This window comes from Lonchura striata, chromosome 8, assembly GCF_046129695.1.
Source record: "Lonchura striata isolate bLonStr1 chromosome 8, bLonStr1.mat, whole genome shotgun sequence".
NCBI classification, from domain to species: domain Eukaryota; kingdom Metazoa; phylum Chordata; class Aves; order Passeriformes; family Estrildidae; genus Lonchura; species Lonchura striata.
Genome location: NC_134610.1, coordinates 2,139,916 through 2,161,917, shown reverse-complemented (window position 1 = coordinate 2,161,917; position 22,002 = coordinate 2,139,916). Strand labels below are relative to the sequence as shown.

Below are 22,002 nucleotides of genomic sequence, written 5' to 3'. Positions count from 1 at the left end.
GATTTCCTTTCTGTTTGTGGATTTGGGGAAGGCCTTGGGAATTCCCCAGGGAATGGAAGTTTGTGTTCAGCTTTGCACAGGCTCTGGCTTTGCAGAAAAGTGTGGTTTTCTCAGAGCTTAATTTATAATCTAAAGGGAAGAATGAAACCCCCTCAGTGACAGTTCGCTGGCAATTTCCAGGAAATTTTTAGAATAAAAATCAACACTCGCCAAAGCCTTCCCCAACAAATCAGCTCAGGCTGAGGGAAGGGATTTTGTTTTGCAGGTGCTGCAAACATCAGCAGTGTTTGATTATGGGACAAACTCTTAAAATGCTCCTCCACTTGAGGTCCGGGAAAATAGGATTGACTCCCTAAATCTTTGCAAGAACACTTCCATAAATCCCCCCCTAAAATAATACCACCCATAAATCATTCTGCATGAGCAGATTGCTCTGGAAGGCGTTTTGTTTCGTGCTCCCCTTCCCCCTCTCCAGGTTCTGCCATCAATCTTGAAGGCAGCGATCTCTTCCCGGCCTTGCAGATTAACAAGATAAATGATTCCCTAATGTGTTGGGAAAACAAGTTAGAACTCCCAAACACTGCTTGGAGTGTCCTGCAGCCCTGGAAAAGGGCTGGGACTGCTGATCCTTGTCCCAAAAGTCTGGCTTGAGGAGTTTTTGGAGTGTCCAAGGCCGGGTTGGGGGAAGCTGGGATGGTGGAAGGTGTCCCTGCCATGGAAGGGGGGGATGGGATGAGCTTCAAGCTCCTTTCCAACCCAACCCATTCCATGAATCCGCTGGGCTCGGGCTGAATTTATTGTCCCTTTAAAGGGGACAACCTTTAAGGAACCTTCCAACCTTCCAGCCTTGAAGGAGCTCGCCCTCTGATTCACGCCAGGTAAAATAATGAATTAAAATAGAATATTGTTTTTTTAAATCCCACTTGTTTCTCCAAACTGCAAGTCTTATTATTATTATTATTGTGTGCCTCTTTTCTGGGGTTTTATTAGGGATTTTTGGTCTGTTTAACCAGATTTCACCGGAGTTAATGAAATGCCTGTGGGCTGAGCAGCTCCCACCCTTGGGCCTTTCTCTGATGTTGTGAGGTTTGAGCTCTGCTCTTTCTTCTCCCTCCCTCTGATGTTTTTCCTCTCTGCTGGTTAAGGCCCTTTGTTTCTCTTTCCTGCCCTAAATCCGTGGGGGGGGGTGTGGGTGTCTGCAGGACAGAAGGTTCTGGGGAGCAGGCCAGGGAGGAGAAACACAGGGAAGAGCAGGAAAAAGGAGGAACGTGAGGCTGGGGGAACTGGGGAAGATCAGGATCACCAGAGCTTTTCTCCCTTTCCAATGGACTGGATTGAATCCCAATCCAAAACCATGCTGGGAACATGGGATGGGTTGGGTTGGGATGGGTTGGGATGTGTTGGGTTGGGTTTGGTTGGGATGGGATGGGTTGGGATGGGTTGGGTTGGGATGGGTTGGGATGGGTTGGGTTGGGTTAGGATGGATTGGGATGGGTTGGGTTGGGATGGGCTGGGATGGGTTGGGTTGGGATGGGTTGGGATGGGTTGGGTTGGGTTGGGATGGGTTGGGATGGGTTGGGTTGTGTTGTGTTGGGTTGGGTTGTGTTGTGTTGGGTTGGGTTGGGTTGGGTTGGGATGGGTTGGGTTGTGTTGTGTTGTGTTGGGTTGGGATGGGTTGGGTTGGGTTGGGATGGGATGGGTTGGGATGGGTTGGGATGGATTGGGATGGGTTGGGTTGGGTTGGGATGGGTTGGGTTGGGTTGGAAGGGACCTTAAACTCATCCCACTGCCATGGCAGGGACACCTTCCACTGTCCCAGCCTGGGGAGCTTCATCTCATTCCCATTCCCAATTAAAATCCTTGGCTCTCCCATTCCTGCTGCTGTTTTCCCGTTGCTTTCATGATCCCTGAGCAGGAAATTATTTTTTCAGCCTTTCTGTTGTTCGTGCAATGAAGTCATCTTGGTGATGAAAATTCTTTTCTGGCATGAAAATAGTCCGGAGAAAATGAGTTTCCACTGTGCTATTTTAGGAACAGAATCGTTCAAGTGGCAGCTAATGAGCTTGAAAATGTGCCAAAAAAACATTATCAGCAGGAAAAAGTGTGAAAAGGAGTTTGACTCCCACAGGTTTACACTTCCAAGGAAGCAATAAATCATATTCACCATTTGAGATTAATAGTGAAGATTTGAAAAAAAAAAATTAAATCTGAATTTTTAATTTTGAGGGAAGAACCTCAAAAGCACGTTTAGAATTTTTTGAAGATATCTGTGCATTCCAAGAGGGAAAAAAAAAAAAAAAATTGGGCAAGCAGCTCTTTTGCAAGTCGTCTGCAGGGCAAGGGCTGGATTTCAGTGGATTGTGCAGGTTGGGAGCGTTGTGTGTTGCCCAGTTACTATCGGGGAGCGTTTGTGGGAGATCTCATCTCGCATTCCTGCCTCTCCTGTGGATCCCAGCTTCTCCCAGGTGAGGGATTTATCTCTGCCCTGATGCAATTTTCCAGCTCCTCTGGTTTCTGTGAGGAGCAGACAGCTCGGCTCCGTGCCTGGGACACGAAGAGAGGGGGAAGAGAGAGGAGAAATTGTGTTTGTCCTTCGTTAGAAATCCTTCCAAATATCGCCTGCCTTGGAACAGCTGTGGTGCCACAATTCTCACTTGAAATTCCCTGGAAATTGCTATTAATTTTGGGGAGAAAGTGAAGTTGTTGTTATAAATATTATTTATATGTTATGTAATATTATATATATATAAAAGAGATGGAGGGACAGGACACGGGGAATGGCTCCCACTGCCAGAGGGCAGGGAGGGATGGGAGACTGGGAAGGAATTCCTGGGTGGGATGGAATTCCCAGAGAAGCTGTGGCTGTCCTGGATCCCTGGCAGTGTCCCAGGCCAGGCTGGACAGGGCTTGGAGCAGCCTGGGACAGTGGGGTGTGTCCCTTGGGATGGAATGGGATGAGCTTTACCATCCCTTTGATGCCAAACCAGTCTGGAATTGTGTTCAGAACTGCTTCCAGAGCAAGGGGTCAGCTCAGCTCTGGAATGGAAGTCCCAGCTTTGTCCTCCAGCCTGGTTTGGTGGCAGTGCCAGGAGCCAAAGGGGACATCACTGGGAACAAAGGAGCACGTTGGGCACGTCCTGGATGCCAGGAGTGAGCCAGGAAAAGGGAATGGCCACGGGATCTGGGATCAAACCTGCTGGGGAAGCTCCTGGCAGGTAACTCAGACTGGATGGCAGCGCTTCAACCACAGAACCTTCCAGGCTGGAAAAGCCCTCTGAGGTCATCGGGCCACCACCGACCCCGTCCCCAAGTGCCACGTCCACGTGGCTTTGAAATCCCTGCAGGGATGGGGTGTCCACCACTCGTGCAGCATTGAATTTGTATCCCAGGAACTCTCTGCTCATCCCAAAAAGATGCTGGAACAGCAGGAAGGAAACACAGCTGGGCTTTCAGAGCTCTGCCACAGTCAGCAATCAGCACAAGAGTGAAACAACTGCATCAAATCTCTCCAGGCCATCTTTGCCTTCAAATTCCCAAAGTTTATCTCATCTGCTCTCACAAAGATTCCTTTTCAGCCAGCTTGGGAGCAGCTTAAAGGAAAAATGAAGGAAACAAAGATGGGATCTTGGAGTGACGTCTCTTAATGAGACCTCTGGAGCTTCCTCATTAACTCGCAGCAAATGCAGACATCCAGAATTGCACCAAGATTTTCTCCCCTAGCCCACAGATAATCTGTGCTGAGGGTCCCCCACATTGTCTCCATCTTCTTGGCTTCTTCCCAAAGCAGCTTCTTTTGGCACGCTGGAGCTGATGGGAATGATCTCGTAGGAAGAACAAAGTGCATTTTTTTTTTTTTTTCCAAAGGAAATAATAAATCTGCTGCGGGCTTTCAAAGCCAGCTGACATCAGCAGCAAGGGAGGCTTTTTATGTGTTTTGGGAATGTAGGAAGAGCACAGATGTCGGTTTGGACCATTCACATCTTAACTCTAAAGAGGTGCAAAGGATTTCCCAGTGGATTTCCCCCTTTCTTTTGTTTATTTGATTTTATTTTCACAGAATCCCAGAGTGGTTTGGAGTGGAAGGGAAGTTAAAGCTGATCCCATTCTACCCCTGCATGGACAGAAACACCTTCCACTATCCCAAGGTGCTCCAAGCCCCGTCCAGCCTGGCCTTGGACACTGACAGGGTGGAACATCCACAGCTGTGGTTGAATCAAATTGAATTTTATTGCTGGAGAACTTCAATTCCAGGTGGAAAGAGGAAAAACAGCAAGAAATCCTCCTAAATTGTCCAAAACCCCTCAGGAGCTCTCTGGTGTTTACATTTTTCTGCCAATCCAAGAGGAAGAGTGGCTGGAATACAGAGCCATCGATTTCATTCCCAGTTTTCCACCAGAAATTCCACAAAAGCTCCAACCCCACTTCTTCTTAAGTTCCTTCTTAGTTTCTACTCTAGGAATTAAAGTCCTGGCAGATAACCAGAGACAAACAGGGCCTCTTTCATTCCTGGCATTTGTCTCCCTTCTTTGGCAAAAAAAAAGATTGTGGGGAACAAATTTTTACACCATTAATTATATACATATATATATATTTATTTTATTTTATTTTTCATTCCATGCTTTTTCCAGCTGCTGCTGATCCAGGAGTGCTCCTTCTGTGGAGCATTTTCCATCCAACACAAGATCTCACAGCTGGAGTTCCTACGCTCCGTCCCTGCCTCTGGAATTTTCTTCCTGGCCCAGGAAAGGCTGGCAGAGCAGGAAAAACACCCTGTGAGTTGTTGGCTGAAATCTGGTTCTCCTTGGGCCACGTTGGCAGTGGAGTTTAGAAATTGTGGGGTGTTGTTCAAACACACCACACACCTCCAAACCTCCAACCCCATCCTTGAACATTTCCACGTTCCCACACCTTCTTTGGGACACCTGGAATTGTTTCTCCTTGTTATGTTTCCCCGTGCCCTTCAAATATTCCAATTTTTCCCCTCCAACTTTCCTTCACCTGCCCATCTTTCTTCCCTCACTCTTCCCTGGAATATTTCCCTTTTTATTTCAGGTATTCTTTTTTTGTTGTTGTTTTTTAATTTAACTAGAGATGTGTTAAGTTTTGTTCTATCACCCAGTTTCTCTCACAGGGGTGTCCAAGAGGAATTGTATTTGGGAATTGTCATGGAAAATTAAGGGATGTGCTGAATTCCTTTTATTTTTGAGGTGCTTTGCTGGTTGGGGTTTTAAGCTGGATAGAATTACAATTCAAAATTATTAAATTTTTTCCTCTGTTCAAATGATTCTTAAGGCAGGAAGTGAAATGAGGGAGACGGGAATTCCCAGTTTATCCCATTCTTCCCAAAATGCTGGGATTTAATAACATATTTCCAGTTTTACCACTGGGAAAGTCATCAACAATGCTGGACACCAGCAACACCACGGATTTTTCCTTTTTATTCCTTCTCCAGGACTGGAAAATTCAGTCTTTAAGCTGCTCCTTCTGGCTGTATCTGTTGAAGGTTATTAAATGTTGTTAATTATGTCACTAATTCCAGGTGGAACCCAGGAGCGTTCGTGCATGCAGGAACCTCAACCCCACGTTTGCAATTTCCCTGTAAAACACCTCAAGCTTGGGATTCATCTCCATTCCATGCTGGCATGGAATCTTCTCCCACAAAAAACATCATTTGGTGGAATTTTGGTGGCAAATTTTGAGCTCGAAGTGTCGAACTCCATATTTTGCATGTAAATTTTAATATTTTGACAGCGTTTCTTGGATGTAAATTTTAATATTTTGACAGCGTTTCTTGGATGTAAATTTTAATATTTTGATGTCGATTTTGGGCTCTTTCTTGTGGCATTGCTGGGTCTTGGTGGTGCTCCCTGGGTCAGCACGCAAACACCTCAGCTCCTGAGGTTTGGAGGAATTAGGGGACACCTGGAGGACCATAATTTGGAAAATCTTGGGATACAGCTCTGGGATTTCTGGGATTCAGTTAGCACATAGGGCTGGGTCATATCCACCCTCTTATCCACCAAATCCTTCTCCTCAGGGCTGCTCCAACACCCAGCCCCAATTCTACCAGCCCAAAGGTGCTTTGTGCTCCAAAATCTTGGTCTAAATCCAAAGGTTTATAAAAAATTAATCCCCCTTCAGGGATTACCTGCAATAACCAAACTGTTTTTCCAGAAACACCAAATGCTGGGTGCTCTTTGCTTCAGCAAAGGTTTAAATGGGATTAAAAGTGGCAGAAGGCTTTTGAAAATGAGGATACATTAAAATTTCATTTAGTCAGACGTGTTTTGTTTGGTGCTGATAGTGGAGAGCTATAAATAGTAATTATAAATTATACTCAACAGCAGAATTGCTGATCTGAGACACAGATAAAGCCCAGCTTTGAGCTAGACCAGACTAGGTCTGGTGAGCAGAGAATTAAATTATCACAGTCCCAATTTAGCTCTTTCCCCAGTGTTTATGGGGAATTTGAGGAATCATTTCCAGCAGCTGATTGAACTAAAAAAATCCAGCTTTCATCTCCCTGAGCCACGAGCTGAGCATTCATGAGCCACCCCGAGCTAGACGTGAATCGAAGCCATTGAGAGCTGGCCCGGGAGCCGAGGGCTGAGCTGCAGAGCCTGGGACACACTCTGGGCTTCATTCCTGGCCACTGAGGGAGCGTCTGCAGAGGTGTGGAAATGAAATTCTATTTTTGCCGAGTGCCCGAAGGCACAGCCACAGCCCTCCAAGCCCATCCCGAAGGAGCAGATGTCCCCCAGCAGCAGGACAACGCCAGGATTTGTTCTCAGCAGAGCTGGAGCTGCCCTCTCTGAGCATTGATTATTTCATGTGATATTTTTAAATTGATGAGTTCATATTTGCTGTTAATAACTGGATTTTGATGCTCCAGGATTTCCCAGTTTGAGGCACCCCAGCGCTTGCGGAGTCTTTGCTTCTTTTCTGCCAAGGATTAAATGTGTGAGATGGGATTTCTTGTTGGGACTCAGATGTTTATTAGTTTTTATTTATGTTGCAGTCTCACAGACCCTGAGTTCTGCAGCACTTCACCCTAACAAACTAAAAATGGAGCCCATCTCTCTCTCTCCAAGGCCTTTTAAGGATAAACTGTCCAATTAAGAAATGACACCTGAATTATTTTCACTTTTAACTCAATAACCAAACACCCGTGCCTGCAATGGGGACTTTTTTATCCAATTACACAGAACCAATCAAAACCATGGAGAAGGAGGAGAAGAAGCAGGAGAAGATGAAGAAGAAGAAGATGAAGAAGAAGAAGAAGAAGAAGAAGAAGAAGAAGAAGAAGAAGAAGAAGAAGATGATGAAGAAGAAGATGATGAAGAAGAAGATGAGGAAGAAGAAGATGAGGATGAAGAAGATGAAGATGAAGATGAAGATGAAGATGAAGATGAAGATGAAGATGAAGAAGAAGAAGAAGAAGATGATGATGAAGAAGAAGAAGATGATGAAGAAGAAGAAGAAGAAGAAGAAGATGATGAAGAAGAAGAAGAAGAAGAAGAAGAAGAAGAAGAAGAAGAAGAAGAAGGTCCAGCCTCCACCCTAAAACCTCCACCTTGCTTTATTTATATTCCTATATTCTAAACCCTTAAATTCTGAGTTTTCACCCTGTGATATCTCACACTTCTATCCAAACTCCACCCCCACAATCCCAGCTCTGCCATTCCATTCTGGAACCTTCTCCAGGGCCTCAGGTCAGTGCAGAGTTCTCCTGGCAGTACAAAAATCGAATATTCTCAGCACCAGGCTCCCAACACTTCCTGGGCTGTTCTGTAAATGCTGCCCCAAATACCCCAAATCAGGGCTCAGACTCAGCACGTGGCTGCTCCTCGGGAGAAGAGAGAAATGTCTTTCCCAAAGAATCACCCAGCTTTTTTGTTTTTTTAAGGCTTGACATCAATTACTCCCTTTAATCCCCACCTCTGTAAGGGAGTCTTAAAAGGATTCACAATTTATTCCACGACTGACGTGATTTCACAAGTCCTTTTCACAATGGGGTTTCCCACAAAGGTTTGAAATCTCCCTGTGCATGCACACACAGGCAGGGAGGGCTTCACTCCTGGGGATCCTGATGGGATAAATTCATTCATCTGAACCTTCTCCATGAGACATTTTGACCTCTTAATCTCCCTGCAGGACCACGAGGCTTTTGTAGCATTCCCCAAAATTTGCAGCCCTCCTAATCCCGATTTTGGGTTGGGATTTCTTGATTTCTGTCAAACTTTTCCTCTTCCTGATGCTGTCCCAGAGCCTGGCTGCTCCTTTTGGTTGTTTTGATTCGTGGGGATGATTCACAGGCTCTGAGAGCAGCAGACAGATTGTTCTCTTCTATTCCTGGGGGTAAATATGGAAATAATTAGGGTGTGTTATTAAATCCCGTGCGTCAGGTGAGGATTTTGGGTCTGAACCTTCTCAATGAGACATTTTGACCTCTTAATCTCCCTGCAGGACCACGAGGCTTTTGTAGCATTCCCCAAGATTTACAGCCCTTGTTAATCCTGATTCTGGGTTGGGATTTCTTGATTTCTGTCAAACTTTTGCTGTTCCTGATGCTGTCTCACTGCTCCCTCTCACTAAAGCTCCTTGTTTTGTTCTGATTGATTCGTGGGGATGATTCACAGGCTCTGAGAGCAGCAGACAGATTGTTCTGTTCTGTTCCTGGGGATAAATATGGAAATAATTAAGGGTGTGTTATTAAATGCCATGCGTCAGGTGAGGATTTTGGGTCTGATGGATGATTTGAGCTGAGCCAGGAGGGTGTCCACCATCTGTCAGCAATGCTCAGGGTCTGTTCCACTCTCCTAATCTCTGAAAGGAGATTTCTTTCCCTGCCCATCTATTTTTGGGATGAGGTCGGCTGCCACCGCCCTCTGTAGTGAACCGCTGAAGATTTGCTGTGCCTCAGCCACTTCCACAGCTGCCACCTGACAAAATCCAGGGAGATGCTTCCTTTAGCTAAAAGAGGGGAGATTAAATTGGATTTTAGGGAGGAATTCAGGTTGGAGCAGCCTGGGACAGAGGGAGGTGTCCCTGCCCATGGCAGGGGTGGAATGGGATGAGCTTTAGGGTCTCTTCCAACCCAAACCTATCGGGATTCTGGAATTCTTGGCCCAAACAATGCCCTGTCTCTGGGGCTGCTGTTGCTTCTTTCCCACATGGAATTCCCAGTTCCTGCCCTCTCCATCCCAGTGCCTGCTCAGCGCTGAGCTCTGGTCCTCCACGCCCAGCCCTGACTCAGTCCTGACACCCAGATCTGGCTTTTAAATCTCCTGCCTGAGCAGTTCCTGGTCCAGAACCACCCCAGTCCTGCTCCTGCAGCAGGGCAAGGACAGGGATCCTTCCCTGCCCTCGCTGAGATTGTTCCTTATCCCCTTAAAGCTTTTCCCAAAACTTTCGATTCATTCCCTGTTGTTCTCAGCCTCATTCCAGTAATTTTTTCAAGTCCTTCATCCTCCAGCCTCTATCTGAATTTTGGGACACGGTGGTCTGAGGAGGTCTGTCCTCGAGCCTGACTCAGTGCTCAATTCCACAGCATTTTCCATGCAAAAGCCTAAGGAATTTTTTAAATTAATATTTATACCTTAGTAAACCTAAGAGGAAAATCTGGACATCTCTGAGAAGCCGTGTAGGTAAATAATAAGCAATTAATTACAGATTTGAATCAGACTTTGCAGCTTTTTCAAGGAGTGATAAATGTTTATGTCAACAGAGAGAATTTTAGGAAAATATTCTTCCTCCAGAGGGTTGTGGGGCACTGGAATTGCTCCCCAGGGAATGGGCAAAGCCCAAGGCTGCCAGAGCTCCAGGACAACGCTCTCTGGAGGGATTTGTGGGGCATCCTGTGCAGGGCCAGGGGTTGGACTGGGTGATCCTTGTGGATCCCTTCCAGCTGGGGATATTTTGGGATTCTGTGATGACAAATGCCATCATGCAGAGGAGCGAGCGCGTGGCAGCGCTCGAAACCCAGAGGTCAGGAACGCCTCAGACCTGTCTGGGGGAGGTTCCACGTTGGAGATGCTCTTCCCAAAAACATTGGAAGAGGAAGCAGGAGCAGCAGGGAGCAGGAAGGACCGGTGCTGCCCCTGATTTGTGTGCTGGGAGTGAGGATGGCAGTGGGAGAGAGGCGCTGGAGCTTCTCCCAAGAGCGTTCCTGCCTTTCGGAGCAGCTCTCAGCTGGCAGCCAGTGCTGGTTTCATAGTCATGATTTTTTATGAATTCGTGCTCAGGTTGTTTTGAATACTTTCTGTTTTGAATACTTTACTTTCTGTTTTGAATACTTTACTTTCTGGTTTGAATACTTTACTTTCTGGTTTGAATACTTTCTGGTTTGCACGCTTTCTATTTTGAATACTTTCTGCATGACTAATTAATGTCCCGAAAGAAATTAAAAGCCGTGCTGTTAAACCTCAGCCCGTGTGTGTGCAAACTGCCCTTCTTCAACGTTTTTATCTCGGAATTCTCAGGGAGGGAGGGGGCATCGCCTGTTATCTCGAAGCCACTTAGCCGAGCTGCGATGTGATGTCACGGTCTGGAAACACGAGGGGGATTTTCTGAGCTCAGCCTGCCGGGACACAGACGTGATAAACCTCATGAAGGTCCTGAAAACCTGCGAGCAGCAGAGATAACGAAGCGCTCGGGAAGCTGGCACGGGATGAAACCCCGCAGCCCCGGAGCTCTGCCCGGGTGAAGCTTCCCGGAGCTCCGGGCTGGAGCCGCTGATTCAGCGCCGGGGCTGGAGCACGAACTGGGCAAGAGAGGAAAAACGGGAATAAACTAATCCCACAGGCTGGAATGCTTGTGGTTCACCCTGGGATGCTGCTCCTGACTCGCAGGATTCCTCTCCTCCTCGGCTGCTGACTCTCTGTGCTTTTGAGCTCGTCCTTTGCTATCCATAGATTTTTATTTTTTTTTTTCCCCTTTCTGGAACAAACCCGCTGATTGTTTGATGCGTCCACACCAGCGCGGAGTAAAATCTTGTTTTGAATGAAGCACCAAGGAAAGCCGGAGCTCAGCACAATTCCCTGCCCGCCGGAGATCCTAATCTCGCCTTGCCAGCGGAGCGGAGCGGGCGCTGCCGCTCCATGAGCCGGCGAGCCCAGCCTGCTCCCGCATCCCTGGCTCCAGCATCCCTGGATCCAGCATTCCCGGCTCCAGCATCCCTGGATCCAGCATCCCTGGATCCAACATTCCCGGCTCCAGCATCCCTGGATCCAACATTCCCGGCTCCAGCATCCCTGGATCCAGCATTCCCGGATCCAGCATTCCCGACTTCAACATCCCCGGATCCAGCATTCCCGGTTCCATCATTCCCGGCTCCGGCATCCCTGAATCCATCATTCCCGGCTCCATCATTCCCAGCTCCAGCATTCCCAGATCCCGCATTCCCGGCTCCCGGGCTGCCCCGGCCGCCGAGGGAGCGATGGAAAATCCCTGAGCCAGCGCCTGGAAAATCCGTGCGGCAAAGGTACGTCCCTGTGTCTGTTTAACCCCCCAAATCCCTTCTTTCTACCGCTTTTCCCTCTTGTTTCCCCTCTTGTTTTCCCTCTTGTTTTCTCCATTGTTACAGCGGAAAAAAGGCGATTATTATTTTCAGTCGAGAAGTCGCTCGGGTTGACACGTGCTCAGCAAAACAAACGCGTGCCTGTGCGGGGTTAAAGGGAAAAAAATGTTCATTTTCCCTTCGCTCAGCCCCGGCTCGGCCATTCCAGCCGGATCTGGGGACCCGTCGCTCCCCTCCAGCAGCAGAACCGGCCCCGCGGGACGAGCCCCGGGATGAGCCCCGGGACGAGCCCCGGGGGGATTCTCCAGGAGCCCCCCGTGTTTGGAACCCGCCCTTCCCTTCCAAGCACCCCCTTGTCCCCCCAACTCCCTGTTTTTTGGGGTCACAGCCCCCAAAAAGAGAGGGTTCTCCGGTGGTTTTGGCTCCGCAGAGGTGATGGAGGCGCTCCCAGGCTGGTCCTGCCCCGCTCCCCAGCGGGGCTCCGGGGTTTGGCAGCAGGCTGGGAGGGTGGTTGTATTTATTTCTATTTTCTTTTTATTTTCCTGAGAGCCTCTTTATGGAAATGGGGCTCTTCAAAAGTTGTTTTCCGAATGAAAGCAAAGGGAATAATTGTATTTGTCGGTAATAAAAGAGAGTCACGCTGCTGCTGCTGCTGCTCTAAAGAGCTTCCTGCTCTTCTTCCCTGTTAATTAAAAACACTGGAAAATCATGAATATTTTCTCTAAACAATCATGGAATATTATGGGTTGGAAGGGATCTTAAAGCTCATCCCATTCCAATCCCTGCCGTGGGCAGGGACGCCTTCCCCTGGTTGCTTCAAGCCCCATCCAGCCTAGTTTTGGATTAGATTAAATTAAAAATTAAATTAATTTCATAGATAAATAATTGTGGTTCCAGTTGCAGCCAGCGTGTGTGCTCTTTCCTGCTTAAGCGGAGGGAATATTACCACTGTCTTAATAATTATTATATTCTATTCTTAACTATCACTTGCCAATACAATGAGCTGGATAATTTTTTTCCATATGCACATAATTTGTGCTGTATTTTGGGAATTTTTACTTGGCAATGGGCACGGGAAGGTATGAAAAACCTGCCCAAACTGTGGGAATCCCTGCAGGAATATCCATCATTTGTAATCCACACTGGTTGATTTTTCCAGTATCACGAGCCCAGGCTGTGGCTCGTTTCTCAAAATCACTTCAAGATTCATTTTCAGGCCACACCAGCTGCTGGGCTGATGGGTTGGGAACTCCAGTGGGGCAGAACTGGCACAATAAATGCATTTTCTATATATAAAAAAACCACTTATTCTGTCACTTCAGAGTGCTCGTTCTGTGGGAATTGGTGCAAACCACAGAGATGCCAGGGGGAAGTGGTGGAAATCCCTGGTGCCACCTTTAGAACAACTTCTGCTGGATTTTTCCCTCCTTTTATTGCTGTGAAAAAGCCATTTTTCACTGAGTTAGGAGGACCTGGCTGGTGCTGGTGCTGTCTGGAGGTCAGGCTTGCTCCAGCCTCACGGATTTCAGAGCCGTGCGTTATTTTCCTGCTGTGGAAACTCGGTGGTGCCGCTCCCTCTGCAATCAGCGCTGGAAGCAGCACAGAAAAATACAAATTTTGGTATTTTTGCTTGGCTGTGGTCAGTGTGGTTCAGCCCTGCCAGGGACGAGGGGTGGGGATGAGTTTCCTCCACCAGATCCGCGTTTCCTCGGCGGCGCGACGAGCCGAAAACAAATCCTCGGTGAGACGGAGGATCCCAAAGTGATTTAACTCATTAGGACTGCTGGGATAAAATGATTCCCAACATCCACTCATCAATTATGCAAACACCGAGGATGGGGTTTAACCAGGCTTGCCCTCGTGTCTAACCCCTCTGCCACCCTACAGCCCCAGGAGGTGCTGGCAGGGAGGGAATCCAACCCTTCCCATCCCCACTGGGTGATTTTTTAGGCCAGTGCTGACATAAAAACATCTGAAAAGTCCTCCTGGCCGCGTTACAGTGGGAGGCTTGTTCCCTGTAAATCTAAAACTTGATTTATGCGTCAGCGATCCGCCGGCCCCGTTCTTCGGCGCTCGCGTGTCTGATCTCCGGGCTGATTTCCTGCCACTCTCTGGTGTAAAAGTGAAGGATAAGTTACAGCGCAGCTTGGAAACGGAATAAATTATTTGCTTGCAGCCCTGCAGGCTCGGGGTTTTCCAATGGAAACCCAAGTTGCATCGCACGATTTGTCGATCCATCCAGTTTCTCACGGCCTGGGTGAAAAAGGGGTTTAAGGAGCACTAAAAATAAAGGCTGGGCATCCCTCAAGATGATTTTTAGGACCTGAGGGCAGGAAGTTCTGACCCCACTCCTTTTCCTGCCCCGTTTTGCTCCTGATGTCTGTTGGATTGATGTGATGGAGTGGGCAGAGCGAGTCCTTGGGGTCAAGAGATCCAAGGAGAGCTCAGGAGAGCTGGGAGTGTCTGCTGGTGCTGCTGATGGTCTGGCTCACTCGGGGGAGACCTATTTCATGAAAATGAACTCATTTAGCTCGAGAACAAACTGTTATTTCAGCCCTGGGTGAAAGGTGCTGTGTCCGCCTCGCTGATTGGGATCTGCCTTTGGAAAGAGATCTTGGCTCCAAAAGGAGGTGGCAAGGTAGGATTTCTGGTGGCTCTTTGCCACCTCAGACAATCCCTCCTTGTGCTGTAATGGGAAGCAAGAGCAAACGTACAAATACAACCCATGATTCTACCACCACTTTTTAAAAGGGTTTTTGTTTTTTTTTGGTAGTTTGAGCAACAAGACTTGCTGCAATTCCATCTTTTTTCCTACAAAGTGAACAACCCCTCAATTTTTTTTTTCCTGTCCTGGACCCGCTTTGCCCCTGGTGAGTTTTCTGTGGTTTTTGTGGCGTGGTGTGACCTACTCAGAGAGGAGCAGGGTCCTTATCCCTCCGTGGCCATATGTTCCTAGAAATAATCATCATTTTCCATCAGCGCCGCTCTTTGGGCTCTTCCCTGCCCACTTTGTTGTCCCTGGTTGAGTTTTTATAAACCTGCTGTGGAAATTTTATGGGCTTCAGAGGAGAAATGTGTGTCTGGAGGCAGGACTCCTTCCCCACCAACAATAAGGTATTGTTAACCCCCCTAAAAATCTATTTTGGACATCTGTACACCCAATAAACCCACGGCTTATCCCTTGGCACGTGTTAAAATGAGGCAGAAAATCCAGTATAAACGGCCGTTTGTTCATGGCCCAGTGTGCCTACGTGATCCCAGCTCAGCCCCTTCTCCAGTGATTCCCTGGGAATCCACAATATTCCCATTTCTGGGGTGCCAGCAGTGCCAGGGCAGTGCCAGGGCAGGCAGTTAAGAGTGGGGCTCTCTGCCAGGGGATGCTGCAGATGCTCTCGGCCTCCTCCCCGCGCTTGGCCGCGCTGGGGAACTCAGGAAATCCTCCCAGTTGGGATGGATTTGGGATGATGACATAAAATTCCCCTCCTGCTGCTCCGCTGCTGTGTATTCCTGAGTAAGCTCTTCCAGGGGCTTCCTAATTTCCTATACATTGCTAAATATTCTATGTAAGTTGCTAAATATTCTATATAAATTGCTAAATATTCTATATAAATTGCTAAATATTCTATATAAGTTGCTAAATATTCTATATACATTGCTGACTATTCTACATAAATTGCTAAATATTCTATGTAAGTTGCTAAATAGTCTATATACATTGCTGACTATTCTACATAAATTGCTAAATATTCTATGTAAGTTGCTAAATATTCTATATAAGTTGCTAAATATTCTATATAAATTGCTAAATATTCTACATACATTGCTGACTATTCTACATAATCTAGCAATTTATCCAGTTTATTCTAGATATCTAGTTTATTTAGATATCTAGTTAGAGATAGTTTAGTTCTAGCAATATCCAGTTTATTCTAGAAAAACTAGTAAGTGTTCTATATATACAGCTAAATATGCCATATAAATAGCTAAATACTCTATATAAACTGCTAAATATTCTATATAAATTGCTGACTATTCTACATAAATTTCTAAATATTCTAGCAATTTATCCAGTTTATTCTAGATATCTAGTTTATTTAGATATCTAGTTAGAGATAGTTTAGTTCTAGCAACATCTAGTTTATTCTAGAAAAACTAGTATGTATTCTATATATACAGCTGAATATTCTATATAAATTGCTAAATATTCTATGTAAGATGCTAAATATTCTATATAAATTGCTGAATATTCTACATAAATTGCTAAATATTCTAGCAATTGATCTAGTTTATTCTAGATATCTAGTTTATGTAGATATCTAGTTAGAGATAGATATCTAGTTTAGTTCTAGCAATATCTAGTTTATTCTAGAAAAACTAATACATATTCTATATATACAGCTAAATATGCCATATAAATAGCTAAATACTCTACATAAATTGCTAAATATTCTATATAAGCTGCTAAGTATTCCATATAAACTGCTAACTATTCTACATGAACTGCTTAATGTGATAGGAAAAGATGAGAGGAAGTACCTCACTTATAATTAAAATTTTATCATGTTTTCCTTTTTATGTCTTTTATGTGTTTAATGCCAATTATTCCTGTATTTTATCCAAATCTGTGTGCGTTCTATCTAAATTTTAGTGGGTTTTTTTTTGTTTTGTTTTTTTTTTTTTTTTTTTTTTTTTTTGTTTTGTTTTTTGTTTTTTTTTTTTGCATTCTCTTCCTCTACAAATGCCTTTAATAGAATTACATCAATTCCTCTCCTGGAATTCTGCCTGCAATTATTTCCTATCAGTCAGTCCTGAGCTTTTGTGTGGCTCTGCTTTCATCTCCTGAGCTGCTGTGCAGACAAATTACGACTCCCAGGCAGGTGCCTGACTCGCTGTGGGATGATCCCTGTGGATTTGCCTGGAAAAATGGGAAGGGAAATATTGCAGCAGCAGGCAGCTTGCAGAATTCCTGGGGCTTGTCCCGAGGAAGGAGTTACTGCGCTAAAAAAACCTAATAAAAATAAAGTGTAAAACCAGATTAACAGAGGAAATTATTGGGATTCAGGATTGGTTTGCAGTGCAGGGAATAAAAGGAATCTGGAAAAGGGGAAGTTGTGGAAGGAGAGTGTTTTCCTGGTGGTTTATATCCAGAAATGCTGAAGGCTGCACACTCCTAATCTTGCCTAATTTTGAGCTCATCAAATGTGGACTTTTAAGTGCCCTGGGGCAGTTTTTAAAAAAGCCCTCAAAAATATCTTTTCTCCGGAAATTTTGTGAACTGCTGCTGTTAGTCCTTATTAATTAATTTATTTATTTACTTACTCATTACGTTCTCCTCCGAAACAGCTGAGTTAAAAATGGGAAATTTTTAAAAATTTTTAAAAATTAAAAAATTTAAAATAGGAATTTTTTAACTCGGTCCCTGTTGCCTTTCAGTGTTATCATTCCTTTATCCAGGCAGAGATTCCCAGCTGGAATCACCTCGCAGGGTGAGTCCTGTGTTTTCCAGCTCTGCTGCCAGAGTGATTTCAGCTCATTCCGTGCCACAAAATTCAGGCTCCTGTTAGGGAAATCAGGAATTTTTGGGTCTGGCTGGGGGAGAAAAGGGCTTGACAAGCTCATTTTTGGAGATTCATCAGCTGTAGGATGGATTTTTAATGTAAATATTGTGTGTCTGGAAGAGAAGGTGGCGTTATACTACTATATATATATATATACATATAAAAATATAAAATATATATAATATAATATAATATATATATATAATATAGTATAATTCCACTAGTAGTGGAGTTATACTATATTACTTCGTGGCCATAAATACGTGCCACAAAGTCACCTGAAAATGAGGTCGGTAGGAAGGAGAAGGACAATCAAACCAAAATATTCTCCATTAAACCTCTGGATTTCTCTTTGCCAGCTCCTGCGGATTTTAATTGATTTGTTGTTTCACATCAGCAAACACAATTTTTGAATAAACCAAGCAAATTCCGTCAGATTGCCCTTCAGAAGTTATTTTTGAGGAATTGAATGAAACACCTTAAAAAACTTGAAAAAAACCCACTTATTAATTATTTATTAATAAAATAAATCCGGGCAGATGTGCTTCCCCACGATCCCTGGTGGGACAGGGAACAATGGCTCTTGTCCCCAGAAGAATGGGAGCCCTTGATGGAATGTCAGCATCTCCAGACCTCGCTCTGTGCATCTGCTGCTCAACCACGGGGTCTCGTGGCCTTTCCTGGCCAGAATCCCAAACAGCAGCACTTGGATTCCACATCCCAAATATTGATTTAACAGGGGCTCTGCACGTGCAGTTTATTTAGAGTCGATCTGTGTATTTGTAGAAATGATATTTGAGTGTCCCCACAAAAGGCTTGTGGTAAATCTAAATATAGGAAATAAATCAGACCATTTGAACTTCTAGATTTTTTAATTTTTTTTTTACTAATTACTCTGTGTTTAATACAAATCTGGCCTATTCTGTTGTGTTACTTACTATCTATATTTGAATATTAAACAGCGTTGATTTTATTTTTGCACCTTTCATTTTCTCCACACCTACCAAACTCTTTGCTTTTGTGCCCGACCAGCCTTTCCCAACCCTCAATATTTCTCCAAAGGGAGTTTGTTTTCCTGGGATTTTTGTGCTCATATAACAAGATTCTAAAGCCAAAGCAGTGCAGGGCTGGATTTCATAGAAATCCCGCCTGCTTTTAGGGCTCTCCTTCTTCCCAGACGTACATTTGGGGCTAAACTGCCGGGGAAGCAGATGCCAGTCTGCAGATATTAAGAGTTAAAACCTCTTGAGATGTCTCCATGCTCTTAAGGAGCTTCCAGCCCTCTCCAGGAAGATCCACGGGGGGGTTGGGATCCATCCATAGGTGCCCAGTTTGGGATACCCACTGGGATTTCCTGGAGGTTTTCCCAAGGAGGTTATTTCGTGGAGAAGAGTTTTTTGGGGTGTCCATGGGGGTAGGAAGGAGGAGAGGTTTGTGGGGAGCGAAAACGTCGCGGGTTCCTCACACCCCAAGGAAAGGTTAAGTGGCCTTGTCGTCCTCATTTTACCTCCTGTGTCTGCTGGGCGATGAGTGTGTGTCCATCCGTAGATAAATATATAAAAAATACATCGAAAATATCTATTTTATCCACCTAAAATATCTATTTTATCCCCCTAAAATATCTGTTTTCTATAACTCTATAAAACCTGTACACAAATACAGAAATCTCTATATTGGTCCTCTGGCCTTCAACGATGGAGAGGGATTTAAATTTGTTTTCTTCAGTTGCATTCTGAGGATGGAAGTTTCACTGCTATTAAATTGTTTTCAGCTTGTATCTACCAAACCATGCACTGCTCAAACATTTAATAGGGTACAAAGCATCTTTGGGGCATTTAACAATGTTTTAAAAATTAATATCACCATCTTCTCATTTTTTCCAGATAACAGAGATTTTAAACAGCTTCTACCTTGGGTTTCGATCTAATATTTAAGTGGGAAAAGAGAAAGGGGTGTTTTTTTTAGTGGTTTTTGTCCTCAGGAGCCTTTTTTTGTGGGATTGCTTTATGGAGCAAATTTTAATTGAGGCAACCAAGAGTGTTGTTAAATTAATGAATTTGAGTTTTCTATCCACTTTGAGTTTTATATCCTGCTTTGAGTTTTATATCCACTGAAATATTTTATCTGGAAATGACATTTGGTGTTGTTTGGTTTGGTGTTCAGACAACAAGGCCTTGGCTTTTTGGAACTGGAAAATAAAAATCTTGAGCAGTTTATCAGCAACATTCCCAGCTCCAATGTCTGAGCCCCATGTCTGAGGAAGTTGATTTTTACAACTTTGGGTCTTGTCCTGGTTTGTAATTCCATTTTTTTTCACGTTTGGGACAGTTAAAAGTTTTATCTCTTTCTTTCTCTGTTGGATTTTGGGATTTTTGGGTTTTTTGGTGTCTAGTGAGGTCCTGATGGGAGTGCAGGCTTTCCTTGGCTGAGGTAGCTGGAGGATGTTCCCATCGTGGAATATTCATTAACTTCCCAACCTTCCCTTCCCTTCCAGCCTGGCCAAATGCCCTGATGGATCCAATCAGAAGTTGCTTAATTTGACAAAATCCTCTCTTTCCCGTACTGAAAATGGGATCTGAAGGATGGAAAAGGGGAAAATAAGCAGCACCACAGGCTGGATCCAGCTGCTTTTTCCCTGTCTGCAGCGAAAGGGAACTGGAGGATCCATGGGGTGGGATTTGGTGGTGGGATTTGAGGTGGGAACCCCCCGTGGATGGAGCTGGGCCTCGTTTCTCCCCTCGCCTTGAAAGTCTGCTGGCAGTAAAACTTTTTTAGCACTTCTAATAATTGAAAAGTCCTGATTTCCTCGCTGGAATTAAATGCCTTTTAGTGGATTAGTTTGAATCACATCCACTAAGAGCTTGATCATCTGCCAGCCCCGAGAGTTGGGCCGAAGCTTTGTAAATTAATGAGCTCAAGGTGATTAGGACAGGTTGGGTGCTTTGGACCCTGCACCAAATTGTCCCTGTGCAAGGTGTGGAGCTCTGGGTGTCTGTCACCTCTTTTCCCCATTTTCATTAGGATTCCTGGCTGGGCTGGAATTCCCAGAGAAGCTGGGGCTGCCCCTGGATCCCTGGCAGTGCCCCAGGCCGGGCTGGAGCAGCCTGGGATGGTGGCAGGTGCCCAGGTTGGAGCTGGATGATCCCCAGGTCCCTTCCCACCCAAAGCATCCCATTGCGTCTCCAGCTGTGGCTGGAGGCTGCATCTCCCACCCCATTCTGTGTGTCCCAGGTTTGGGAAATGAGGACCTTTCCGTGCCCTGCCAGGACCTCTCTGTGTCTCAGCCACATCCCAGAGGAGCCCACACTGGGTTTCTGCTCCGTGCCAGAGCTGGTGGGGTGATAAAATGGGATCTGTGCCTGGAGCTGGACATTGAGATTCCTATGGATCCTGGGGGAACTGCTGGAAAAATGCTCTTTTGTTCCCAGTTTTGCACAGGAAGCTCATGTTGGCTTCTTGTAAGATCCCAGCTGGATGTGGCAGGGAGTCAGAGCTTCAGCTCCATGACCTCATACCCCTGGCACAGAGCGTGGCTCGGAGCGCCACAAACCAGCCCCTGGTCATCAATGAAAAATGTGAAGCATCTGCAAGTCTGTCATAACAGGAGAAGGTTGTACAGCACCTTGGGAGCCCAAATTAATTAATTTAGGGATTGTGGTGCTCAGAGCTGTGGCCTCGGTTATGAGTTTATGTGTAGAGCTGCACTGGGGGGAGGAGGGGTCAGGATTTTGGGTAGATTCCAAGATTTCTGCAGGATCTGGGTCCTGTGGGAGCTGCTCCCACTCAGCCTTTGCAGGAGGATGCTCTTCTCCCTCAGTCCTCAGGTTTAGTTTTGATATTTTTCAGGCTCTGTGCTGCTTTGGTGTGCAGCTCTGAGCTTCACATCCAGTGTTGGTGGGCAGGGAGACAAAACAATTCCTGCTCCAGCTGGGCACCCAAATGATCCAAATCTCAGCCCAGGAGCACAAACAGCGTGGGCTGGAGAGAGAAAAACAAGCAGGGTGGGACTGCCTGGGCTGGAGCTGGAATGGGACAATGAACTCCAAGGTGCCAGTGGAGCAGAACTGATCATTTTGTGACCAATCATCCATTTTTTGGGACCATTTTGGGTCATTTGGGTGCAGCCCTGGCTGGGCTCTGGTGCTGCCCAAGGTGGATCCATGGAGGAGATCAATTTAATAAATCCTTTAATAAATCCCTGTTTATTCTGTGGCTCTCTCCAGCCTTGTTCCCAAGGCATCGCCCCCACTCAGGCCTCAGTTTCCCTCTGGAGCTGGGATTTGAGGCCAGTGGGAGCTTTCCTGCTGATTTCAAGGAAAACAGAGCAGCTGAAGCGTCTGCTCCAGGGAATTTCAGGTTTCCACCTGGTTTTGGAGTCCTTTATTTTGGAATATATCAGCAAATCTTCCTGACTTCCACTGGGCAGCCGGGCCAGGGCCTCACCAGCCTCACAGGGGAGGATTTCTTCACAATATCCCATCTAATCCTGCCCTCTTGTAGTTTAAAACCAAAAGTTTTAAAGAAAACAGAAGTTGTGGCTGTTCCTGCCTCCCTGGCAGTGTCCAAGGCCAGGCTGGACAGGGCTGGGAGCAGCTGGGACAGTGGGAGGTGTCCCTGCCCATGGCAGGGTGGATGAATTTTAATTCCCTTCCAACCCAACCATTCCACGATTCCTTGGATTTTATATAATAATACAAATTATGTTATTAAAATATCGGATAATTATAATAATAAGCATTTAGATATGACAATAAATTGTAATATTTTCATATATAATCATTGCAACCAGCTCTGACACCCTGTTTATGTTTATGATAATTAAAGCAGTGTTTCAGTGCCAAAAACTGTTGGTGAGCCTTGTCACTGTATTAGCAATCTATATTTTTATCTATAACATCCTTGGAAATGCCATCATTCCCTACAGGA

At 45.5% G+C, this 22,002-nt stretch overlaps 1 protein-coding gene across 1 annotated transcript in view; it reads left to right on the top strand.

Moving 5' to 3' along the window:
* Positions 1-11,328: 11,328 nt before the first annotated feature.
* Positions 11,329-22,002, top strand: part of LYPD6 (LY6/PLAUR domain containing 6) — a 29,176-nt gene continuing 18,502 nt past the window's right edge. Inside the window, exon 1 of the mRNA XM_077784819.1 lies at positions 11,329-11,482. The gene's annotated coding sequence lies outside the window, so the exon portion shown is untranslated. The remainder of the gene's footprint in view (positions 11,483-22,002) is intronic.